We start from the raw sequence: 20,500 nt of genomic DNA, 5'->3' as shown, positions 1-20,500 counted from the left end.
TTCTTGCAAAATATTGATCTTTAATGCTGTGTGTACAGAAGAGTTGGCCTCTAAAACTTAAGTTAACTGTGAGTATACATTATAAAGATGTATTATAGAGCTGATGCTATATATTTAGAACTGGTGACTGCCATTTTTGGTAGTTATTAGCCACTGAAGCTACAGTGATCAAACCTAGGAGCTGGAGAAGTTGGAACTGAAGTGGGAGATCTTTCCTCCTCATACACTTTACCATATTATTCAGTTTTATAGGAATTTTGGTAGGATGTTCTGCCTATTTGCTTTGTCTTGTGCTTCATTCCTTGGATTTTGAACAGTTTTTGTTACTTGGATGTCTACTAAATACAGGAGACAGATGTCCATCTTTTCTTTACTCCTTTAGAACCTATATTGCTCACTTTGGCTATGACTTCACAAAGTCATAATCTTTATTGCTAGCAATCTCACAATACCAGCACTCCAGTATTGCTAGTTGTTTGGTAAAGTACTTGTTCAGTGCTTCTGTATACTTATATTTATTTTTAAGGCAATCTAATTTAAAATATTATATTATTATTATTATTATTATTATTACTATTATTATTATTATTATTATTATTATTATTATCTAAAATAAAATCCTGCATAATTCATTTATATATCTCATGGGTCTCTGTCTTGGCTACACTTCACTCTGATCTCTGTTGTTGGTACATTTCAGCAATGCTGAATTTTATGCTTGAAATATACGAATCCCTTGTTTACTGACAGAAAGATAAAGACTAAATTGTAGCGTTTAAGAACGTATACAGTTTCCCAGCCAGCATTTGAGACTGAATTACATGTTATTCCAAGGCTGTCTTGTTAAGTAAATCTTATTGTGGTCACCTTTCAGCTGCTAAGATAAAGCAGTCAGGAAATGCATTAGTCTTACTTCATAGACACTAAACATTATGACCAGACATCAGATATTTTTATTTATGTGACATTTTGTCTTCATGCTTTTTTTTTCTGCTCTAAATAGAAGGAAACTTTAGAAGTGAATATTAGTTTTGCTGCCATGGTTTCTTCCCTTCTACCATATCCTTTTCTTGTGAATTGAAAGACATTTAAAGCAAAGTACCTACAGAAAACTCTTGGAGTTTCACAATAAACAAAAATCTTTCAAATGGAGTACTATCAAATCACATTTCACCTTGGGAAAAAAATTATGGTAAGATGAATTCTCTACCTATCAGCCGAACCCTTTAAATTACCTTCTTATTAGTAGAATTATAAACAACTGAAAAGTGCTGAACAATTCAATTATGGATCATGTATCTTTAATTATGTCCATCTAGAAAGAATTATGAATTTAACTAAATGAACTGCAGACATCTGTCCCCAGGAAACTTTTTTGAATCTATGATGCTCTACCTTTTTCATCATACTTCTTTCTTCTTTAAAAATAACCATCTAAATTTAAAATAAAAGAAGAAAAAAGCATATTTAAGAAAAAAAAATCTTCTGGTGTGTTGAAGACAAACTCTTCTCCAAAGCCTGGTGGAAGAAGATAAATGAGATATGAAGAATAATATCAGCTGGTTTCATTCAGATACAAACAACAACAAAAAAAATTCATTAATTTTATTTGATTCATAACCTGCAGTTCACAAATTGAGAGGCTTAGAATTCCTATGAGTTTCACCACCATCCTGCCAAATAGCCACACTCTGCTGTATACTGAGATTATCATTGATGGAACCTCAGGACTTTTAGAATTAGAAACCACATTATTATTAAATATATGCCATTTACATTCAATTTGACCTTTCCAATAATTAATTTACTTCAGGTTTATTGCTATCAGATTTCCTTCTCACTGATTGTGCAGTATCCCACTTCAGGCTGCACTTTGAGACAAAGGATGGTTTTATTTATTTATTCAATTTCTGAAATTAATAACTTATTTTTTCCTTGATATGGTCTCAGTCCCCTCAAAAATTAGTTTTTCCCTATAGAAATTTCATATTGACATATACTAAAATCCCAAAAAACAAATTCCCTTGGATTTTCCAAAATTACCATTATTTTTTCCCCACTTCCTTACTATTTTTTCAGAAAAAAAATCAATAGCTCTTTTCACTAGGTCCTCTTTCCTTCCAATGTCTACCTTCTACTTTCAACCTTACAGACATGTCTTTTCTTATTAATCCAAAGCACATTCAAATCTGAAAACTTTTCCTTTTGCATTTTTTGCTGCAGCAGAACGGATTAGAAGTCACTCCAGCAGTATCAAAAATAGTGACCCACTGAACAATTCTTGAGTCTTAAAATGTGTACTACAGGAAGCCAGATAAAACTTGCCAAATTTGAACAGGTTGTTGTCTTCAACACTGACCTGCCATTGCAACAGTGAGCTTTATAGTGAAAAAGATCTCTTTGAAACAAAAATCCTGAAAATTGCTACATAAATTTTGCTGATCACAATAATAAAAGGCTGAGGTCCTTTGATAAAAGAAAATTACTCCAAGAAAAAAACCTATGAGAGAGGTAGATCACCACACAGAAAGTTATTTTTAATGCTTTGTTTCAATGCAAATCTTCATCAACATGTTTCTATGTTTATACAGATTATGTGATAAGATATCACCTCTCCTGTATTTTCACAGTGTTGAGTCTGTGCAACTCAAAGGGAATATAGCTCCTTTGGAGTATTTAAATCACATATACACTCAGAAGTCTCTCTGATAAAACTGCTGGACAGTAAGGAAAGCCCACAAGAAGAGACAGATATCTAGTAAAAATGTTTGAAACACTTTAAATGTTAGAACAACAAAATTTAATTTAAGAACCTATTGAGGACATGCTTTTTTAAACAATTGATAGAAATGACATCCTCTAATATCCAAATACTGTAAAAGATAATAGCCCCAGTTATGACCTGCTTTAAAACAAGTACACAAAAGCATTTCCTGTTGCTACATGAAATATTTGTATAGAAGCACAGTAGCACCATGACCCATCCATGGTCCCAATAAACTAGAATGAGACCACAGAGCATTCTCTGGTCAGCATGATTTTGTCATATTTTTTTCCCCTCCAAGTATTTTTTCTTCAAATTGCATAGGTCTAGGTTACTCAGTGACTCAATTCATGGAAGCCATTTCACCTTTCTTGCCATCTTTATAACCATTAGTTCTTATTAAAAGACTGTCATCATGATTGCTTAAGTATTTAAAATATTTTGTGTCAAATTATATTCAAGTGTCAGGTATGATGGAGCACTTGGAAAATTTATTATGTAAGGTGGTAAGAGATTTACACATGCTTATATAGTTCACTGAATGAATATCAGAGAAAGAAGCTGGGACAAGATAAAGCCCAGGGCTATTAGAGAGAAACAACAGGACAAGTTGCGTTGGTTTTGCCAGGGCTAGAGTTAATTTTCTTCACAGTAGCTTGTATGTGGCTATATTCTGGATTTATGCTAGAAACAGTGTTGATAATATAGATCATATAATATTGTTGAGCAACACTTGTGCAGCATCAAGTGTTTTCTGCTTCTTGTGTCGTCCCGCCAGTGAGGAAGCAGGGGGTGCACAAGTAGTTGGGAAGGGACACAGCTGGACCAGCTGACTCCAAGTGCCTCAAGAGATATTTTCTACCATATGTCATCATGTTCAGCATGCAAAACTGGAGGAAGAAGAAGGAAGGGGGACACAATTGGAGTGATGGCATTCATCTTCCAAAGTCATGGTTACGCCTAATGGAGCCCTGCTCTCCTGGGGATGGCTGAACACCTGCCTTCTTGTGGGAAACTGTAAATTAATTCCTTGTTTCACTTTGCTTTCCCTGTTAAACTGTCTTTGCCTAAACCCACTAGTTTCCTTTTACTCTTCTGAGTCTTTTCCCTATCCCACTGGTATGGGAGTAAGCAAGCAGTTGATTGGGACAGAGTTTCCAAATGGGATTAAACCATAACACAAGGATGTAGCTGAACACCAAGCAAAGTGTGAAGGAAAGCAGCAGAGACAGAATGCAAATATTCAGGAGCGTGTCTGGATCTGGACAGTTCAAGTAAAAAAGGCTCAGAAGCTAATCCTAGATCAGATGAAAAAATGTGTTATTAGAGCAACACCTAGAATCAGGTTTAAAGGCTATCAGGTGCCCCAAGTCCTTGAAAGGAGCTTTTGACAAAGCTTCTTCTATGTATTATTATTCTATTGTATCCCCTGAATGTTATTATTATTATTATTATTATGCTGTATTCCGTGAATACAGCTAAACTCTGTATTCATGGCAACACTAATAACCATCCCTGCACAGGGAAGAAAAGAGTCCCAGATCCTTCTTCTAAACATAGCAAGAAATTTCCATTTTTGAAGACAAAATAGGGTGATTCCTTTACTAAATCTGTGAATGAAGCCAGTTTCTATTGCATTATTTTCCTAATCAAATGTCAAGAAAAAGTTCATTTCCATTGTTGATACTCTTTCTAAAGAATTCTAACACAATATTTATGCCAAGTATTTACTAAATACAAAATGTTACATTTCTATTTATAAAACCATTATACCTGTTACAAACTCTTACAGAAATTTTAGAAGTACAATTCTTATGACAGATGGGACAACTGTATGAAAGAAATAAAGATTATTCTGAGTTAGAAATACAGGATTACACCAAAATAAATTAATTCCTGGCAGAAAGAAAGTGACTGAGAAGAAAGCCCTGGAACTGGGAGAATATCCAATACTTCTGACTAGGCTCACAACAAAAATATTTTTTATTCAAAATTTCATAAAGAAAAAAATTTTATTGTTATTCTTTCATATAATCTAGAGAAAATTGTTGTGTACTGCATGCTTCTATTTCTGTCAAATTCTGTTAATTTATTCTTCACACATCTACTGATGGGTAACTTGCCAATGTCTTGATTGGATCCTGAACACATACTGGTTGATTCAACATCAAATTCTCAATCCAAAATCTTAAGCCATATTAAGTAATAGTGACATGACAGCTAGAATAATATCAGTTTAGTCTTACAGTCTGTGCAGGGGAAAAGTTGGCCTCTCTTTTGGAGCTATTCATCACAGAATTCACCCAAATAGGAGTTCAGTATCAAGTCAGAGTCATTCAAATTAATGTTCAAAATGCAGTTATAGGACTAGCTCTATGGTATATGTGTAATACTAATAAAGAGAGGAAACTTTGGGAAGGTTATTCAGACCATGAGCTTAAATTAAGTGGTGTGGTTTCATTGCTACAGGTGAAGCCTCATTAAATTCAACAAAGGAAGTGAAAAATGCTGTGCCTACACAGTAAACTAAGTGCCAACAAGCAGGAAAAGAGCTTGTCAGGAATAGGCCTGAAGATGAGCCAGACCAGCAATGTGCCTTTGACGCAAAGGTCAGCAGCCTCCTGGGCCACAGTAGAAGTGTTACTAGCAGGCCAAGGCCAATGATTCCTCCTCTCTACTCAGCACAAGTGAGACACATCTGGAATGCTGTGTCCAGTGCTGAGCTCCCCAGTATGAGCAAGACATGCTCAAACAAGTCCAGTGAAGGGACAGAAAGATGACAAAGGGACTGAAGTAATTTAGGTTCAAGGAAAGGCTGAGCTGGGACTGCTTAGCCTGGAAAAGACTCAGGTATAATTTTTAACATACTAATGATTTTATCAGTATGTATAAATAGCTGATGAGAGGGAATGAAGATGAATGAACCAGAATTTTCTCAGCAGTGCCCAGTGACAGGATAAGAGGCAAATGAAACTGATTGAAACAGAAGAAATTTTATTTAGAGGTAAGGCCCAAATTTGTACTGTGTGGTCAAATCCTGAAACACCTTGCGCGATGAAGTTTTGGACTCCTCATCTTTTTTATTGTTATTGAAAACCTGACTCGACAAAGACCTGAATTCATCCTGTTTGAGCAGGAAAGTTGGATTTCCAGAGATGCCTCCCAGCTTCAAAGACTCAGTGATTTTATGAAAAGTCATAGGAAAGTTTTGAAATTGCTGTTCTTTTGTATTTTATGCACTTCTATTATTTTTCATGAAATTTAGATTGCTCAGAGTAGGCCTGCAGTGGCAATTCATTTAACCTGCCAAGCCAATGCATTCCAAATTCAGGAACATTAAAAGCTGCACTGCAAAGTAATAAGGGCTTATTCTGCCTGACCTCCCTCAAGATGTCTAACATAGAACCAGATCATAAATATGCACAGCATAGCAGATGTCAAGCCTTATGAATACATATAAATATTCATCAACTTATGGAATTTTCAGCTATCCACTCAGAGTTTTTACGTTTGAATAACACCGAGTTGGGCAGAAGTGTTCCTCTGTCCAACAGTAGGAAGGCTCTGCAGAAGAATCTGGAGGCTGAATCTATGGGCCAAGGCCAATTGTATGAGGTTCAACAAGGCAAAGTGCCGGGTCCTGCACTTGGGTCACAACAATTCCATGCAGTACTACAGACTAGGGAATGAGGGCCTGGAAAGCTGCCTGGTGGGAAAGGACCTGAGGTTGTTGGTCAACAGCAGCTGAATAGGAGCCATCAGTGTGCCCAGGTGGCCAAGAGCACCTGTGGCATTCTGGTCTGTATCAAAAATAGTGTGGCCAGCAGGATGAGGGAAGCGACTGTCCCTCTGTATTGGGCACTGACGAGGCTGGACCTTAAATCCTGTGCTCAGTTTTAAGTCTCTCTCTACAAAAAAGACATAGAAGTGCTGGAGTGCGTCCAAAGAAGGGGAAAAAAAGTGTGGAAGGGTCTGAAGCACAAGTCTTATGAGGGGTGTCTGAAGTTAAACTCCAGGCTAAACTGAGGTTGTTTAGCCTGGAGTAAAGGAGGTCCAGGGGAGACCCCACAGGATACCCCAACCCTGAAAGCATTCAAGGTGAGGCTGGATAGAATTCTGAGCAACCTGGTTTAGTGAAAGGTGTCCCTGTCCATGGCGGGGGGTTGGAACCAGATGATGTTTAATGTCCCTTCCAACCGAGGCCGTTCTATGATTGTATGCTATAACTCTCCATAGCTTCCTAAAAGGAGGTTGTAGCCAGGTGGATGGTGATCCCTTCTCTCAGTTAATAAACAATAGAACCAAAAGAAATAGCCTCAAGTTTTGCCAGGGGAGATTTAGATTAGATATCAGGTAGAATTTCTTCACAGTAAGGGTTGTCAAGCACTGGAACAGGGTACCCAAGGAAGTGGCTGTGCCACCATCCCCGAAGTATTTCAGAGATGTGTAGATGTGGCACCTAGAGACAGGGGTTAGTGGAGGACATGGCAGTGTTAGGTTAATGGTTGGAATTGGATATTTGTTTCATGTTTGAAAGAGAAGTTTGAAACTTTTAAGATGCTGGTCTAAGCCAAGAGCCAAGCTTTAGCCAATTCCTAAAATCTATTTCTGCATCAATTATAGTGGTGAATACAGAACTGAATCCAAGCAAAACAGAGTCATAGCCCATATTTATGAAGTACATAACTTTCTGACTACTTTAAAGTCTGAGAGTTATCTAACTATTGTAGAGGACCTCAGATTTGTGCCCTACACTTGAAGCTATCTGGCTGCATTGGGTGTGCATGGCACAGTTTTGGTAGTGGGGGTGTAATAGGGGTGTTTTCTCTGAGAAAGTGCTTCTTCTATGCCTGACTGAGGCAATGCCAGCTGGCATCCATGAACATGATAACTTACTTAGTCCAGGGAAAAAAGGTTATTGCACACAAGCAGTTACCACAGAAAAGAGAAGAGAGAGTGTCTGAGAGAAATAGCTCTGCAGACACCAAGGTCAGTGATGATGGAGGGGGATAAGGTGTCCCAGGTGCCAAAGCAGAGATTCCCCTGCAGTTTGTGTTGAGACCATGGTGAGGCAGCTGTGCCTTTGCAGCCCATGGAGGTCCATGTTGGAAAAGAGATCCCCCTGCACCCCCTGGAGCACCCCACACACAGGTGGATGACCAAAGGAGGTTGTGATCTGATGGATAGCCCATTCTGGAATAGGCTCATGGCAGGTCCTATGAACTTATGGGGAGAAGAGCCCATGCTTGAGCCAGTGTGTTGGCAGGACTTGTGATCCTGTGGGGGACCCATGCTGAAGCAGCCTGTTCCTGAAAGACCCCATGGAAAGGGATCCATGCTGGAGCAGTTTGTGAAGAGCTGCAGCCTGTGGGAAGGAAATTGTAGAAGTTCATGAAGAACTGTCTCCCACACAAGGGACCCCATGTTGGATCAGAGAAGTGTGAGTCCTTCCTCATCACCGAGAGTCCTTCCTCATCACAGACAGCAGAATCCTGTCTGTGATGAGGAAGGAGCAGCAGAGACGTTGTGTAACAAAGTGACAATAACTCCCATTCCCCATCTCCCTGCACTTCTGATGAGGAGGGAGAATTGTGAGTACAATTAAGTTTGAGATATAAAGGAGGGTTGGGGGGAATTTGGTTCTCAGATTTTCTTTTACTTGTCATTCTACTCTGATTTGATTGGTAATAAATTAATTTAATTTTCTCAAATCAAGTCAGTTTTGGCCATGATTCTAATTGCTGAGTGATCTCTCCCTGTCCTTATCTCATTCCACAAGACTTTTGATGTGATTTTATTGCTCTGTCCAGCTGAGGAGAGAGAGTGAAAACTACATCTGTAAACTTAGAAGCCATGACACACCTCCCAAACTAGGTTTTTTTCAGGATCCAAGGTATATATGGAAAATTTTCTAATCAGCCTGTCCGGAGTCTGATGTCTTGGGAAATTAAAGGCCAGTTATTTTTTTTCTTATTCAGGCAGCTGGCTGGCTGTGTCTCTATCTTTTTGTGCATTAACAGATGCACATTAAGTATTGTGTAAAACATTAGGTAACCCTAATATATTTCATAGTCTCTGGCCCGCAGAGCTATCTGCAGAAACCAACAGGAGACATGATTACACATTAATCAGTAAGAAACTCTCTCAGTCCTCTGTAAATTTTAAGGGATTTTCTGTCACAGCAGTCCCATTTAATATAACTTGTGCTGTGAGTTCTCAGGCTCCCGAAGGACAGACCACATAGCCAGTGTGTACTTTGTTAGGGTAGGGCTGTATTCCACCCCTGTCCAGACATCAGATTGAGTCTCAGAATATTCAGATATGCATCATTATTGCATCAATATAAATAAATTTTATCTCTCAATTGATTTAGCTAATCTTTTCCAAATATTTTATTTTAGAAATTTCCTCACAGTTCTGTGCACAAAGTAATACATATCTTTATGAGAAATGCCCCAAAGAAATGGAAGGGGTACTTATGTGTGTAGTATTGAAAAATCTCTTCCACTTATAGACAAGAGCTAATAGATGAGGCTCTACAGGGAACAAATTTTATTTAAACTTAACCTGCAACCTGAAGTAATCCTCTAATAATAAACTTAGTGCTTTCTCAGAATGAGAAAGCTTCTAGATCACAATTACTTCAGGACCTGTCCAGCGTACTTAATCTCATTCTTCCAAAGGGTTTGGAAATATGCCTATTCTTCAAAAAACAGATATTCTTAGAGAAAAAAAAAATCTATTTATTCATCCTGAAGCAATGAAATGTCTGAGCACAAAGAAATGTATCATTGCTGCTGTATGACCAGCATGTTAAAAGGATTTTGGAGGGGAATATGTCAGAGCATATCATATTTTTAAGTGATATATGTCAGCTGCAGAATACATTTAAAGGTTCAGTGGCACCAACAGAACCAAATCTAATCCTGCAGGACAGAGAAGGGACACAGATTTTTACCTGTAGGCGACATCATGAAGATGACAATTTTAGATTAGACTTAAAAATGACCCATTTAGCAGAAGATTTTTGCATAAGGAAATTCTTGGTGTGCATAAACCAAAGCATAACTTAGACACACATGAGATCTGTTTCATTTGGGATCTGAAAACTATTCCCACCACTGAAAAATTAATCAAGACCTTTTTTCTGAAATACTTACTATGTACTGATACTCACTTGTGTGCTATCAGTACAGTGAGAAGAGTTAGTGGTCATCTGATGTGTATTTGTCTCACAGGCCACTGCCTCACCTCGTAAATGGAGTTCTTATTACATGGTTAGCTACTTTCACTTAACCTAGTTGGTCTGATTCTTTTAAGAGGTGCTTGGCACAAGACAAAACAAATTCTTGATCATATTCAGACTGGAACATATGATTACAGACCATTTCTGCAAAATGACTAAATATCTTCCTGATTTTATTATGAAAAAGAAACTCTAAAGAATTATAAATATACTGTATAATCAGTATTTTCAGATGATTTCAAAATTGTTTCAAATGCACATATGTATTTTGTAGACAACTTTAAATGTAGAACAAAAATTGAAAATAGAAAAAGTTCTTCATACATGAGAATGTACTGAGGTCATTTTATTTTACTTATAAATTTCTAATCTTTTATACAATGCATATGTGTGTACATGTATAAGACATTTTATTTTATATTAATTGTGAAAATTTGTGAGTAAGCAGAGTGAGTGAGTTTCTGGAGGATCTTTAAGAAGTCCAGAGAATAATAAAAGCAATATCCCCAGAAATACAAATTAGGAAAATGCCTATTTGTTTCAATTGTTCATCTGCAGCTCAAGGCCAAAAAAAAGTATTTTATTCAGATCATTAGAGTTACATTGTAAGTCTGGTACCCCATGAACTATGCATTTAATAATGAGTATTTGACATCCAAGGATGAAAAGAAACCTTGCCATCATTAGAGAGAGATTTGCCTATTGGAAATATCATGAAGCAAAGAAAAACAACTCCTTAGTCTCTTATGCAGCTTCTTGAAGGCTCACTCTCTAAGTTAAAAAGCAGCATTTGGGGGACATACTAGCAATACCTATAATGACATACAGATTGGATTAAGATTTTATTTAGGATAATAATTAAGTACTGGCATTTAAAAATATTTGTGTAGATGTTGATCGTGTTGTTTTAGCTTTGAACACAGATGTTATGAAACTTATACTGGTAAAACATTCCCCTTGTGACTCTCTTATAGAGGTTCTCAGATAAAAAACAATAGATTTTTCTGCCTTTGTTGAAATTTTATTAATATATTCTCTTATTCTTGGCAGCATAGGCAGCATGGGAAAAGAAAATATGAAAGAGTTTTTTCTGAAGTCATACTCCAATATTGAATTTTAAAATTATCTGCTCTGTATTTGTCTGTCTGTTAATACACTGATTCATTCCTATCCATTATTACAATCTACACAGCCCAATTTCAAGAAACATGAAGGCTTTTAATGTAAACATACTTGTGTTTTAAAAAATGCTACACATTATGGTATTTATGCACTGGAACAAAATCTTTTCTACTATCAGTGGTTAGTGATGTCACATAAGCCCCAATATTTTTTATACCAAAGAAACATTTGAGGGAAAATGGTTTACTATGCATTACAAAAATCCTTTAGGCATTTTCAGCAACAGTTCTACTTACAGAATTCATCAAATAAAATTTCGCTGCCATGAGACATACCAGTTAGCTCAAATGTAGTGAAATGCTGGAGAAGCAAAGTTGTTGAGATATAGGAGCCACTTAAAATCACAGAATAAAAAATTTTAAAAAAGCCCAAAAAACCCAAACCAAACAAAGCAAAACAAAACAATCAATCAAACAAACAAATAAACAAAACCCCCCAAAATAAACCAAAAAAAACCCAAAAAATAAAAACCAAAAAACACTCAGGTGTTGGAAGAGATTAATTCAAGCGCCTCAAAAGAAGGACCATTGTAAAGGTAGATCCCATTCCCGAGTTAAAACTGCTTGGGGTTGTATTGGCTCCCATTTTGAATATCTGCAAGAATACGGATTTCACCAGCTCTCTGGGTAACCTGTTCTAGTGTTTAAACACACTCATTTTAAGTACATTTTCCTAATAACTAATCAAAATCTCTTTTGCTGCACTTTGTCCCGCTTACATTTAATTTTTCTTCTATTCTCCTCCTGTTGCTGAAAACCACAGTAAAATCCTTCCTCAGTTTTTCCTTGCAAAAACTGAGGAAACAATTTTTTCATTATCTTTCTGTATATCACATATTTCAAGCCTCTAATCATCTTTGCAGCCTTCTACTAAGCTTACTTTGTTGTTTTTCTTCCATTTGTTTTTTCTACTGGGAAATAAAAACTTGATGCAGGAGTCTGAATTTACTTTTAGAATTGTCAAAGGCAGGATACCTGCTGTCTCCACTATTGTTAATACAGTCTATTACGCACTGGACTTCCAAGGTGAAAGCTCTCCTTGACAACTCATACTCACCCTGTTGTCCACAGGAAGTCCAGCTCCTTTTCTGCAGACAGTTCTCAGCCATTCAGTCCCCAGGTGCATGAGATTGTTCATATATTTGCCTCTGCTGGACCTCATACAGCTACTTTCAGCGCATTTGTGAATCCTGCCCAGGTACTTGGTATCAGTCCTGCTCTCTTCCCACAGGCTTTGTTGTCAACACTTTCTAAAGGTGCGTCCTTACACACCATACAGATCATTACTGAAGATATTGAATAGTACTGGCCCTGGTCTTAATCTCTGAGGAGCACCACTGTTAATAGTACCCAGGTAGATTTTACACAGCTGACCACAACCCAGCCAGGCCAGCTCTCCTGCCACTTTTCCAGTTTGGCTACAAGGAATATATGTGAAACACCTGACTAGTCAGGATAAACAGCTTCCACTGTTCTTCACAGCATCAGTTACTACAGAAGGAAGTCAGGTCCTTTAATTTGCCCTTGGTAAATCTATTCTGGCTCTTCCCACCAGTCTTTGTTTTTGTCCAGTAGTCATGAGGAATGCACCACAATCAGAGAGAAGTAACAATTTTTTTTTATTGAGGGAAAAATATAGTTCAATAAATTGGATGAAATTTAAGAAAGTTTAACAGCAGTTACCAAGATTTCATACGTTTGGCAGCAAGGTCCACCTTACCAATTACTGCATCAAAGAATGATACAAAGGAAAATCAAGTTAGGTTTGAGCTAGAAAGATCTGCACACAGACCCACAAACATGTGTAATTGAGTCACAAGGTTGAGAGTGGATCCCCCTGCCTTCTAAACTTACAGAGCATAGATGCAACAAGGTCCACTCTTAGTCTCAAACCTGGAGAATGGTTTATGATGAATGGAATTATCTACACACGGTTTATAATAATATTGAGTAGCTACATGGATTAGCAATGTTTCATGATCTGTCACAACCAAGGGATCTCTCTGCCTTGCACTAGGAAGAATCTCATAGCCTCAAGTAAGGGATCTCTAACTGTGAGAGACATCCCTGCTCAAGGACAAATTTACCTGGTGTGCAGTACAAATGCAATTCAGGAAGAGCTCACATGAATAAATATTGCCATCAAGAAGGCTTCATCCTGATGGCAATATTTACAGAATTAAGGACTTGGATGTTAGACAATAGTATAGACAGATAGATGCTGTTATTTTAGCTTTTCTATCTTATTCTGTATTTCAGTTATCTTGCATTTTTGGGCTTTGAAACCAACTCTCAATATATTTTTCTGAGGCATCTTCACTTCCTTGTATGTGAGCCAGGTTCTCTACAGGTCACAGATTTATTCCAGGGGATGAGTTCCTTTGCTCATTATTTAATCCAAGCCAAAGTATGGCTGTGGATCAGGTATCTTCATCACAAGCCTCTAGTGACCCTATTTTAAAGTCCTTCTCAATAGGCTAAAAAACCTATTAGCAAATGCAATATTTCTCTGCCCATCAGGTGTGTCCTATCTCTCCCCAGTAAGCTTAATTCTTCAGAGAGAGAGCTATAGTCAGAAAAGCCAAAGTGTGGTTTGAAATATCAAGTAACAAACCAGGCACTGACTCGCTGGATCCATCAGCTCATTTGCAAGCCCTTCCCTTTGATGGAATCGAGATGTTCCTTGAGCTGCCATCTTGCATGCTTTACAGCCTATAAACTCCCTTGAGAGTATCACTGATGTCAATGTAGATGAGATATGAGACATAAGACAGAATCCAGATGAACCTCAGCAATTTATCTTCATTGCCCCAGATTAAACTCCTGACAAGCCATAAACTTCACAATACAGAAAATCTGTTGAGGAGACAAATGCTGATCCCTGCAGAGCAATGTCTTCTGCTACTATCATTTGCTACTTTCATTTGGTGCTGGTACAAAATGGATCAAGCTGAGCTGGTCCAAATATCTTCTCTGAAACTTTTTCCCTATTAAAAAAATCATAGATCTATACCTGTTTTGAAAGTGCACATCAAGAAGTGAAGAGAGAAATATCTTTCCTTCTGCCAGAAATCACAACATTCTACAACACCCATTTTATGAGAGTGAATCCTCCACTTGTTCAGTGCAGCTGTAAGGTGTCCATCCTTCTGCACAGAGTGACACATCCTCACTGGGAGAAGCACTAGGCACAGCCCATAACCTGAGACCAGTGCAGTTGCTGCAGCCAGGCCAGGGACAGTCTATTGTGACACAGGACTGCTGTAGTCATGCCTTATCACTCCCCTCCAGACTCAGGTACCATCACCACTCTGTTCCCTCTCTCACAAGCTATTAAGGGCTTAGTGTCTCTTTGGCAGCCCTGTTTGCTGAACTCAGTATATCTGACTGATTCAAGAACTACAATTAAAATTTTATGTTGGATGTTTCATTTTTGGCCTTCATATGTCCTTGTGGTGGGCTGGCCTTGGCTGGCTGCCAGTTGCTCACTAAGCTGCACTCAGTCCCCCTCCACCAAAAGACAGAGGGAAAAAACATGACAAAAAGCTTGTGGATAGAAACAAGGACAGAGAGATTATTTCCAAGTACTACCACAGGCAAATCAATCTCATCTTGGGAAAATTAATTTAATTTATTGACATTTACTTGTAAGAAAATAAGAAAGTGAGAAATAAAAAAATAATGCTACAAGGTTTTCCCATAAACTCTCCCTTCCTCTCAACTTCCCTCTCAAATCTTCAACCTCCTTCCCACCTGGGCAGTGTATCGGGATAGAGAACGGAGACACTTTGCTGCTCCTATCTTTTTACATTCTTCCTCCACCCCAGTGTAGGGTAGTTCCCATTGAATGCAGATACAAATATCCAAAATGGGCTCTTCCCATGCCTACAGATCTTCAGGAACTGCTCCAGTGTGGGTCCTTTTCAAAAAGTACAATTATTCAGGAACAGACTACTCCAACATGGGTCTCCCATGGGAGAGGTTTCCTGACAAAAATCTCCTGTTTATGGCTTACTTTCCATGGGCAACTGTTCCTACCAGAGCCTTCTCCAGGGTGGGCTCTCCATGGGGTCACAGGGAACATATGCCTGTTGTTGTGTGGGGTCCCTCATGACCTTCAGGGTGCGTATCTGTTCCTCCTCATTTCTCCATGTGCTGCAGGGCAATCTCTGCTCTGGCATCTGGAGCACCTTACCCCCTGCCCCCCCACCTTCCTCACTGACGTTTGTGCCTGCAGGGCTGTGTGCTCTGTCAAACATTCTTACTCCTCACTCACAGATGTTGCAGTATTTTTTAAAACTTTCTTAAATGTGTTATCATGGAGGCACTACCAACACCGTTGATTTCTTCAGCTTTGGACAGTAATGGGTCAGTCTTGAAGTCAAATGAAACAAGCTTTGTCCAACATGGGAAGAACTTCTGTCATCTCTTACAGAAACCACCTCTGCAGCCCCTCTACTACCAAACCCCTGCCAGGTAAATTCAACACAGTGTCAAGTACTCTGGTACCTCTCAGATACCACATATGGACTAGTGCTGTCTTGTTCACCTCAGCATAAGGAGTTCAAACCAGGAAAATAAATGCTAACTAAAATAAGAATAGTACCAGAAATGAGATAAGCCCACTGTACAAGACAGTGAACATGTCAGCTACTTGAATTAGCTGTGGATTCTATGCACACCGCCTTAGTGTACCAGGGAGAAACACCAGCACTGAGACGTTCTCTAAAATTACAAAAGTTGCAAACACAGAAAGAAAATTCTGCAACACTAAAACTTCCAGATGTAGGGCAGATGAGAAATAAGATGCATAAACTAGCAAAAACTTGAAAGCTCAATATTAATACCTTTAAAGTAGATTGGCATTCAGTACCAGCAGTTTACAACTTCACACACATGTATAGAAAACTATGTCGAAATAAATTTTTTTATTTCCTATTTGCCATATGGACAGAAAAAACCCACTCTGCCTAAGACACAGTTATCAAGCATAATAATGCAGTTCCTCTCCAAAACAATTGAAGATGCAAGGCTTGGAAGAATAACTTTTGCTATGTATTGGTAAAAGTTAATGAAGGGTAGGGAGGGAAAGTCCACAGTTATGACATTTGTCTTCCCAAATAACTATTATGTATTACAGAGCCCTGATTTTGTTGAGATGGCTTAATATGTGCTTACTGGTAAGAAGTTGTGAAGGAATTCTATTTCTATTTCCTTGTACACAGAACTTTTTTGTAATTTACTAAACTATTTTTACCTCAAACCACAAGTTTTCTCACTTCTACTCTTCTAATGATCTCCTCCAACTCACTGATATGGGAGCTAGTAAACTGCTCGGTGGAGCTCAGTGGCCTGCCAGGGTTGAACCACAACTTTTAATTGGCTGCATTAAGCTTTGAAAATTTGAAATGCTCATATCTTGCACAGACAAGAGCAGAGACTGACTTTCTTGCAGGTTCTCAGTGGGATAAGATACTAACAGCTATCAATATTGCACATAAAGAAAATGTTATATTCATTAATACAAATTCTGCATTCAAAGAGGACAGAATCACATATAAATGTAATTATCACAGTGATTCTTATTATGAATGAGCAACTTAAATTATTAGGCAACAAAATGCATTTTTCCTTATGAGTTTAATTTCATGGAACCACGTATTGTTGCACTTAGGAACTCTTGCAAAACCTTGCAGAGCAGTTTCCTTCTCATCTCTCCCTGTTATTTTTTTGTTCTGTTTCAAAATGCTATAAGAGGTATATCCCCAATTTTATGGCATTAGCTTCTGAAGCAGAGTAATGCACATGGAGGTTACAGAGTAAAAATGTGCCCAGACCATGAGACTTAAACAAAAAAGGAATTTATACTTTCTTAGACTTCTAAAGTATTTGAATCATCATTTTGATTTGTTCTATTCCTTATGCAACAACATTTTTCTCAACTACAGCATATTATATCCTCTATTTTGCTACCTGAGGAACTCTAATTAGAAGCGCATTAAAATCTAACATTGTATAGGAACAAGGAATTAATAATTTACATCAAATTTAGATAATTCATAGTTTTAAAATCAGTACATAAACTATATGGAGATTTAATTACAAGGAAAACAATAAATTCAAGTTCTGTAAAAATTTTTCATGTAGAAATTGGAGTTAGTTGCCAATTTAATAATCAGGTAATGTATAGACAACACTGTCATTTTAAACAAAGAGAGACAGTAAAAGTATAGAAACTTCATTTACAAAAAGCTAAATAATTGCTATTTAGTAGTCAAGGTTTAAGTTTTAATTCAGCAATTAAATTGCATTTTAAAATTAACTCTTTATTTTAAAATGCACACCAGAAATCAATGTGGGATTACCGAAATTTTCTGATTTTTTCAGATTACAGATTCTTCAGCTCTACTTTGCTGTGATACATATGGGGCTCATCTAGAATCAAGCAAAGCACCATTCTCTGAATGACTTTCAACAGAAGGATAGTGGGGTACAGTCCCTATCTCACAAAAATGCCTACTACACAGCACTAGCATATTATTTGCACCAGAGCTTGCTAACATACATTTCCTTCTGCACCTTTTTTTTTTTTAAATAAAGGCTTCTTTATTAAAAAAGCATTTCACTACAACACTGTTATAGTATGATTCATATTCTTGTTGCATCACATACTTCTTGTGAAAAAAGAATGTGTTAAATAGGTTTTGAAACATGAATTTTTTCCAGTTGCCATTTAATTACTTCTCAGATCTGTATGCATATTTTCATTTTACAAACTTAATTCACTCTGAAACTGACACTCAATGACAGGATTTCTAGATAAATGAGTATATTTAATCCGTAATGATGAATTTCATGCCAGTATCAAAAGCATTTGGAGAAAGAAATGCAAATAGATATTTCACTGATGTAAGAAAGAACCAGAAGAGAGTTTTAGATTATCTTGTTATCAAAGATCATTAATTATTAGGTTCAATCTTATTCAGGTTTAAGCATGAACTTTGGGGACTTATGAGTTTTAGGAAATCACTTATCCTTATGGAAGAAGTCACTCTGCTAAGACAAGAAAAAAAGGAAGTTGAGAATCCAGATAGGTCCCAGCTGACTGGAAGCTGGCAAATGATGTCCCAATTTTCAAGAAGGACAAGAAGGAGGACCACAAAACCAAGAAGCCTGTTAGTCTCATTTCAGTGCCTGGAAAATTTATGAAGATAATTCTGTGAGGTATTGAAAAACACCTAAAAGACAATGCTGTCAATGGTCAGCACAGCTTCATGAGAAAGAAGTCCTCCTTATGAAACCTGATTTCCTTTTATGACAAAGTAACCACTAAGTTGATCAAGGGAAGCCAGCTGATGCAATCATTTTGGATTTCAGTAAAGCTTTTGATACTGTTTCTCACAGTGTCCTTCTGGACAAAATGTCCAGCACACAGCTGGAAAAATTCTATCATGCCATGGGTGAGCAACTGGCTCATGAGTCAGGCACAAAGGGTTATAGTACGTGGGAAAACTTCAGACTGTCCAGTCATTTGTGGGGTTCCACAGGGTTCCATCCTTAGACCAGTTCCCTTCAACATCTTCATTAATGACCTGGATGCAGGACTCAAAAGAATCCTAAGTTTGTTGATGACACCAAAAACAGAGGAGCTGTTGACTCACTTAAGAGCCAAGAGGCCCTGCAGAGAGATCTTGGCAAATCAGAAGCCTGAGCCATCGCCAACCACATGAATTTTAACAAGGAAAAGAGCCAGATTCTGCACCTGGAATAGGGCAATCCCAGTTGTGTCTGAAAATTGGGGAATGAGATGCTGGAAAGCTGCACTGTGGAAAGAAATCTAGGAGTCCTGGTCAATGGCAAGCTGAACATGAGCCAGCAGTGCCCTGGCAGCCAGGAGGGCCAGTCATGCCCTGGGGGCATCAGGGACAGCATCACCAGCTGGGAAAGGGAGGGGATTGTCCTGCTCTGCTCTGCACTGGGGCAGCCTCACCTCGAGTGCTGGAGACAGTTTTGGGTGCCGCAATACAAAGTATTAAGTATTAATACAATATTAAGCTATAAGACAGCATCTAAAGGAGAGCAACAAAGATGGTGAAGGACCCTGAGGGGAAGCTCTGTGAGATGCAGCTGAGGTCATTTGGTCTGTTCATCCTGGAGAACATTGAAGGGAGAAGATTGAGGGGTACTATTCTCTGTCTGGTGACCAGTGACAGGACCCTAGGGAACGGCCTGAAATTGTGTCTAGGAGGCCTAGGCTGCATATCAGAAAGAAGTTCTTCACCCATGCAAAACAGTTTGAAAATGTGGTTGTTTTTTGTGTAGAATGGAACATTTTTTGATCTGGAGATGGTTATAAAAGAGAAATTTAAAAAATCCATACCTTCTGAAAATACATTATTTCTCAAATAATTAGTTTTTGTCAGACAAGAAAATTCAAAGTTAAACACCAATGTTCCTGTATAAAAGGGTTTTTTTTCCAAGTTAAATATTGGTCAAGCAATGCTGAGAGTTTAACACCTTGAAGAAATTTACTGATCTGCTTGGGTTCTTCTCTGAGGAAAGTCTTTCAGATTTTGAATAGTTTATGACTTCACAATGGGACATGATGCAAAACTTCTAAATTTGTGACTTCTCTCAGGGATCCTAATGGGTCAAGTGTTGGCCTTGCCTTTTATTTTGGAGGGAAAATTTTCTAGAAAAGATAGATATATATAATTTTATATCTTAAGTAAAACATACCATCTAACATACCATCAACAATGAAATTATAAAATGACAAGCAAGTCTAATGAATGGATATAGGTTCTTTTTTTAATCGCTTGATTCACAGAAAAATATCCTAATTTTGATGATGCTGTGAGTCTGTTGTGGACATTATATTTGAAATAAAATAGTTCCTTAAAAATAAAGTGTTTCAAAACAAAAAATGTGATCTCTACAAATGAAAAAAAATCTTTAATTTTTGTAAAAAAACTTGACAAATGTAACTTTGAATGATGTAAAAGGTTACAGAAGAAAAACATAATAAGATCAGAGTAGAAATCAATCTTCTGAGCTCTCAGAAACTATAACTTCTACATTTAATGTTTTTTCTCTTTGATCTAAAAGAAAAAAACAGGAAATCATGAAGGGCAGGTCAGCTCTGTTAAAGACAGAAAGAGAAATAAATTTGATCAAATGGGCATTTCTGTTGAACAGGAAGTTTCTCTCTGAGAAATTTAGTCTGAAATGTCCATGAGAAATCGATATGTAGCTGGAAGTATTTAAATTTGATGAGCGCTTCAAAAAATGTAGTTGACATAGGGAAAG

Source organism: Geospiza fortis, unplaced genomic scaffold (assembly GCF_000277835.1).
Source record: "Geospiza fortis unplaced genomic scaffold, GeoFor_1.0 scaffold111, whole genome shotgun sequence".
In the NCBI taxonomy this organism is placed as follows: Eukaryota; Metazoa; Chordata; class Aves; order Passeriformes; family Thraupidae; genus Geospiza; species Geospiza fortis.
This window is presented reverse-complemented; position numbering follows the sequence as displayed.